Genomic DNA, 6,837 nt, shown 5'->3' on the forward strand with positions numbered 1-6,837 from the left:
AGATCGATAGCTCCAACATATCATGCAGGCAAAAATATGAGGAAAAATTAATAATGAAAGGTAAATTAGATTATTTCAAGACCAAAGGAAAATTAAAGTGTTATGACATTGGATTTATGTGAGGAAGAAGCACTATAGATCCTGCACTGTGTTTAAAACCTGAAATCACTAAAGCTGAAGTTAACAAAGTTATTACATGATGTGCCAAAGAGGGATAAACAACCTAGTTCCTTCAAATGAGTAAGAGAAAATGTAGAGATGGATTAACACTGATTGGAAAGTTTCAGTAAGAATAGGATTTTAGCTGGAATTATTTAGAAGAAAATGGAATCTTTCAACGTATAAATAAGACCAATATGGTTTTCGGTTATCATAAATACAATATTTAGCAGCATAGGCAGGTCTATTTAGAGTCTCACTATAAATAATACAAATACAGAGTTTACATGGTCTTAAAGTTACAGCAAGCAAGAGAGAAAGTGGAGGCATGTGGACTGGGGCTTTAGATTTTGTTATCAAGACAAAGGTAGTTTTGTCTTATCTTCATGATGAAGAAAATAAATGAAAAAAAAAAATCATTCTTAGACACTATTTAGAGAACTAGAAAAGTAAAGTGTTTCAAGTATTTGGAGATTTGGTTTGACAAGAAGTTCACATTGAAAGAAAATGTTAAAAGAGACTAAATATTATTTAATGTTTGACAGGTAATAGTTGGGAGCAAACAAGTTTGTATTGAAAGTAAGTATTGTTTTATCAGGTCAGTTCTTGTTGTGGATGTATGATCTTTGAATCAGGGTCCAAAAAGTGTTTTTTTAAAACAGTTAGACATAATCCTGTATCCAGTTTTGAGACTTTGAGCTGTCTCCAGCTCCAATATCAGCTTCATATGGTGGGAGTAGATGTGGTGGAAAGAAGAACACAGCCAGTATTAACATATCGGGCGAACGTAAGGGGACGTAATGAGACTCATCCTTCACTCCCACGTAAACATCTATGAACATCTAACCACCAGATGGCACTAAGACATTAAACTGCGACTGTATGTGGCAGCATCAAGACCTGTTGGAGGATTTTCACTGCTGAAACTCAGCTCTGCTGAGGGCTTCAATTTTGTATTTGCAACAACACATTAAACATTTTGAATCTACACTAAACAAGCAGCACTGGGTAGGACAGTGGTTTACATCCCTTTTTCCTTGTGATCATCTTCTTGTCACTCATGGAAATGAACAAATATGAAGTTTTGGTGTGGACGTGAGACTTTTGGCGGTTTTAGTTCATATATTCATCTTCACCAGGATGAAAGAGATAAAGTGATAATTTATTGGAAAAATATGTGGATGACTGAAAAGTACCTATAAAAAAAATAAATACAGTTCTTTTCAGCATATTTTTTTCTTTGTTCTCTCTTTAATCATCTTGTCTGATTAATGTTTGGACCCTAAAGTTGAAAACCATTTTGTGCAATACCTGACAGGAACATTTCATACAACAAAAGATTAATAAAGCCAATAAGTAGATTTGAGTTGATTTGTCTACATTTTACTTACAACATTTCTCATTCTGTTTTAAAATACATTTATATTGTGAAAGTTACAACACATTTATGATTTTTTTTTAAAAATTCTTGTTATTCTAATGTTTGCTAAATCTCTTTTGTTTAAATTACTTTTGAGATTATTCTGCAATTTGTTGTTTGCCTCTTTTTTCTAATTGAGATGAATTGGATTGGTTGTTTCCCGAAACTGAGTTTTTAAGATGACCTCAAATTCTTTTATCACTTAACTGACAGAAAAGTGTTTTGTTTGAGCCGTAAAGGTTTGCAGAGCATGCACGCTCATTCACAAAAGTATCCCTTACATAGACACATAGAGGCTGCAATTATTAATTATTCTGCAACCGTGTTGATCAAGTGTGAGTTCATGAGATCATTAATTATGTGAACATGCTATTGAGTCACTCTCTCGTCTTTTGGAGAGGATGGAGAGTTAGCTTTGATGCCATTGCCTATATGTGTGTGTGTGTTCCTGCATCAGAGCATCAGGGAAGGTCATGTGTGCAAAGGCAGCTGCAGATCAGCAGCTTACCTGCTCTTCACTGTCGCATAATCTTAACCTCAGGTGTCTTCTCCTCCTCCTCCTCTCCTCCCTCTGTGCTTTCAATCCTCCCTCACACCTGTGTCTTGTCATCCCTCCCCACCTCCCTCACTTCTTTCTCGACCTCTCCACCCTCCTGTCCCCTGCATGGGCATCGCCCCAAACCTCCCTGCTCCTTGACTTCTCCTTCCTTCTCTGCTCTTTCCAGATCTTCACTGGCTCCTCCCTTCAAGATGTACTAGCCCTCCCCCCCCCTGATGTCTATGAGGCGGCTGCCTTCTTTCCTTCTTTCAACTGGTCAGGAGTCATTTAGGCTTTCATTAAGCCAGTTCAGATCTCCAGGCAAGCTCTACTTCCATCTGCCGCCACGTCTGACAGCAGGTGGCCTTTTAGCAAAGTGCTGACTCACATGGCAGACACAGCAGTAATACCTCTGCTTCATTACACAGCATTTTGGATCTTGTTATCAGTGCTCTTCTCTGATCACATGGAAGTATGATCAATGTCACATCAGGCGGTCAAAGGAGACGTTTTATTTGAAGTAACATGCACCAAGCGCCAGTTTTATTACCATCCCTCACTTCATGGCACATTATGGCAGAATTTATGACGTTGCATGTCAGACTCTCATGTCACAGTTTTATACCTGACCTGTGGTGTCTTAGTTGTCATGGCACAGCACAGAGGAGACAGTGAGGGGAAAGGTCCTGAAGTAAACTCTCTATAATTGATTGACGATGTGAGTTCACAGGCTCATCCCGACTCAGCATAACCATGGAGCTCCAAAGTCAAGGTGTAGTTGCTTTTCATGCAACAACGCATTAATATATTTATGCCGTGTTGTTTTACCCACTTTTTTCAGAAATAAATTGCAAAAAAACAAGACAAAGAAAATGTTATTTATTTTCACTTTTCTGCTGTAAATTTCAAAAGTCATCTGTAAAGAAACAACATTTGTCAGTCAATGTACTGTGTATGAATAATTAGCACATTTAATAGATCATTAAATTGAACAGATAACTGTGCTTTGAATTAGCATTTTCAATTTTCTTTTCTATATAGGTTTATTTTCCCCACAAACATCATCAAACTCATGCGCTGTATCCTCTTTCTCTTTAAATCTGTAATCAATAGCTGTTATTACTCCACACATTTAACACATTTATAGACCCTGGTACCATAATACAGTGATGGAGGAGCTGAATACTTAAAAAGAGCAATACAACAGTTTAAAGATAATCTAAAGGTGCTCTGTTCAAATCTTACAATCTAAAGTTCATTATCAGATGCAACAAGTATTTTCAGCAGATTTAACCAATTTTGCAGACAAATGGCTCATGCATGTTATGTTAAACCATGTATTTATTTATCATTTTGTGAACAGCATTTTATTCATTATAATTGCTTTATGTACTGTTGGGTGAGTCTATTTTATTCTACCATGTTTTAAACAATCAGCACATTTGCTGGGTTTAGGTTGCACTTTTCTTGAGCATTTCCATTTCATGCTATTTTGCACTTGTACTTAAGGAAGGTATTTTCTATTCAACCACATTACATACAGAACCTGTGTGTTCAAACAACAATGAAAGATGTTGGCTTTTATCTTTTCAGAAATTTATATTTTTGTCTGTATAAAGATATATTTTTACATGCATGCATAACTCCATGCTTCATAAGTATTTCCGGATCCTGCTATGTATTTGTTTCTGTTGTTTGTGAAGTTATTGAAGAACTGTGAGCCCAGTATTATTTTTTTAATTGCCATATAGAAAATCTAGTGTAGTTTTGGTTTGTTTGCACCAGCCTGTGTTTGGCCACTTACAGTATGTCAATGAGTAAATCCATTTCCTTCTCTGTGCTAACATCTCCTGATCAACTCTTTCTACTTGAATAACGGGGACATCATGTTGACCAGAGGACATTAGCAGGACAATATTCTGACCAATTAAAAGCAAAATAAAGACCATGTGACAGTTTTAACACTTGTCTTTATTGACTCAAGCTTTCCTAAGTGTTTTTTTTTCTCCTGGGCTGTTCTTAGACAAGTTCAGAGGATTTCGCCTGCAGGTGCTAGTGTCTTGCAGAAGTAACAGAAACCACACATGTACACACACACACACACACACACACACACACACTGTAAAATACAAAGTTGACACCTGTGCATCTTCAATGATTCTGAAGAGGCTCAAGAAGCAAATCTCAGCATGTTCTGGTTGAGAATAAATTCACCTGCTGGGTAATCCAGTCAGCCTGAGCATTAGTCTGCTGCTCATGACGCACAGCTCTGTTCGGTGAAGTCCCAGGTCAACTCAGTGAAAGCTGGTCTTGTTTCCTGACTGCGGGAGAATCATCTGCTCCTCTCTGGTGTCCACTCAACTATGCTTTGTCTGCTGATCATAGTCATATCAATACGTGGTTCGGCCCATTTCAGGAGAAACTTTCACTTTTGTTAGAAAATGAGAAAATTAAATTGTTGAGCAGGGAACTAAAAACACCAACAAAGACATTGTGATGCACTTTTACCTCCCAGTCTTATTGTGGAGTATTTGTGACTTTTTCAATATGAAGGTTTCAATGGCTTGTCATCAATAACATCATGATCCTCGCTGGAGGGAAGGCTGCCAGTAAACTTTGCTCACCTTGAAACTTTGGCCACACTCCTCAGCAGCTTCAGAACAGCACATGGTTGGCTCTGTCGAGTTAAGTACCAGATAATCAGTGGGAAGAGTTTGTTGGTTGTCTTCCGTGCAGCTCATTGGCTTCTCCATCCAGCAGCAGCTACTTAGCCTTGTCTGTAAAGCCGCTGTTACCTAATGACAGAGTACGTGTCGAGCCATGGGTCGGCTGGTTTTGAAGGTGGCTGTCCAGTTCAAAGACTCTTGGTTGTTGAGCTGTGGCACACCAGGTCTACCTGGTGTCTATGTGTATGTGCAGAGTTGGGAGTTGGGGGATTGCTTTTCAGTGCACAGCCAGTCAGATCAATGTTATGCCAACCTATTAGTCGGAGGTTGCAGTGTTAGTTTCAAACAGTACTCAGGTACTCTCCCCCAGGGTCAAACCCACTGATGAGCTCTTACCTCTGTTAAGAGTGAATAACGGTGTTGTCTGCTGAGTAAAGGCCAATGACAGAGAGACGATCAATGGTACATTACCTTCCCCCGTTAGTGTCACAGGTGCTCCTGTGTTTTGTCAGAAATGCATTGGTTGGAAACGTTAATTTGCATTAAACCCAAACTAATGACCCGGTTATCACTGCAAGATAAAACAGGTGGATAGTGATCACCGCCAACTTGTCCAACAAAGAAAGAAAACATGAGAATCAAAAGGTTTTTAAAAAATAATGCAGATCACAAGACACGTGATTTTGCACATTTTAATCATGTATTTTGGCCATGTGAAACATGAAGTCTTGTAACATTTTTATGGTGTAATGTGTGTAGAGTCCGATGTTATCTTATGTTACAACATGTGGTAAACATCAATCATACATGTGATCATATTTGTCACGTGGAAAACATGGGAAACTTTTGCATTTTTTCTCTTATGCAACACACATGCAACAACATAAACAACAAAACTGTTTGCAAACAGACATCAAAATCTCAACATACTTTGTTGCTGCATGTAGCACCCCTGCTATATTCAAACTTTTGCTCAACATTTATGCAATTAAGTTCATCAAACATTAGTGCCAATATCCACGGTTATTGGATAAATTATGCATAAAGGTCTTTAACCTGCTCTTTTAACACAAAGAAACATGATTGAAATAAGATAATGCCTTTGCATGCATGTGTGATGAATATTGAGGCAATTATGTGTTTTATGTTTGTTTTTTGGATGTATTGAATCAATTGTGAATTCTGGCAATGTGATCAGGATTTTGCTGACTCAACAGTAGCCAGGGTTTCTCAGTGTACTTAATAAGGCCATTAAGAAAATGCTCCCTGGAACACCGTCTGAATAAGCCCTGAGGCTTTGACTTCCACTAATCATCTTAGGCAAAGCATGGCTCCCAATGTGCCTGCATGGGAACACCTGTACTGGGCCACGGCAAATGCATGGTGGTCATCATCTTAATCTTTCTCATCATCATCATGCAATGCGCAGAAATAAGTAAGCTTATTATGTTGCTCCAACAAAACTGGAGACACTGCAGATGCAAAGCAAGGAAAACATTTTCGTTTAATGCAAATAATTTAAAATGAAGTGTTGAAGCCGTTTATCTTTTCATGTGAATCCCTCCACAGGGTTGCAAATTGTCCTCATTAGATCGAAAAAACAGAGGCTGGTAAAACACAGAATATATGCAAAACCGTGTTTAGAGAAAGAAAATGTTTAAACAAGAATTTGAGCAGGTATAAGCTGAGAACACAATCGCTGCTGTGTTGTTTGTGCAGCTCTGTTGGTGTGCAAACAGCTGCAAATAATCCATTTTAGTTTTTTTAAATGATAACGCTTTAAATGTTTGTTTTTTTTCCCCATTATAAAATGTCACAACCTCTAATGCATTATATTTTTCTGTAATTTAAATTATTATCCAGATAAAATAAAGCAATGAAGAGAGGGGAATACAGCAAATACAGTCAAATGCAGGCACTCATTAGTGTGTTTTAAGTGTTTATAGTTGGGACCAAAATGTCAGAAAACACTTCAGTGTTTAATCAACTTCTCGTGTTCCTGAGACGTCTACAGAATATCATAAAGTATTTACTGCACTGCCACTGTTTAATAC

Source organism: Embiotoca jacksoni, unplaced genomic scaffold (genome assembly GCF_022577435.1).
Source record: "Embiotoca jacksoni isolate LCO1_2020_lvr unplaced genomic scaffold, fEmbJac1.0.p SCAF_7, whole genome shotgun sequence".
In the NCBI taxonomy this organism is placed as follows: domain Eukaryota; kingdom Metazoa; phylum Chordata; class Actinopteri; family Embiotocidae; genus Embiotoca; species Embiotoca jacksoni.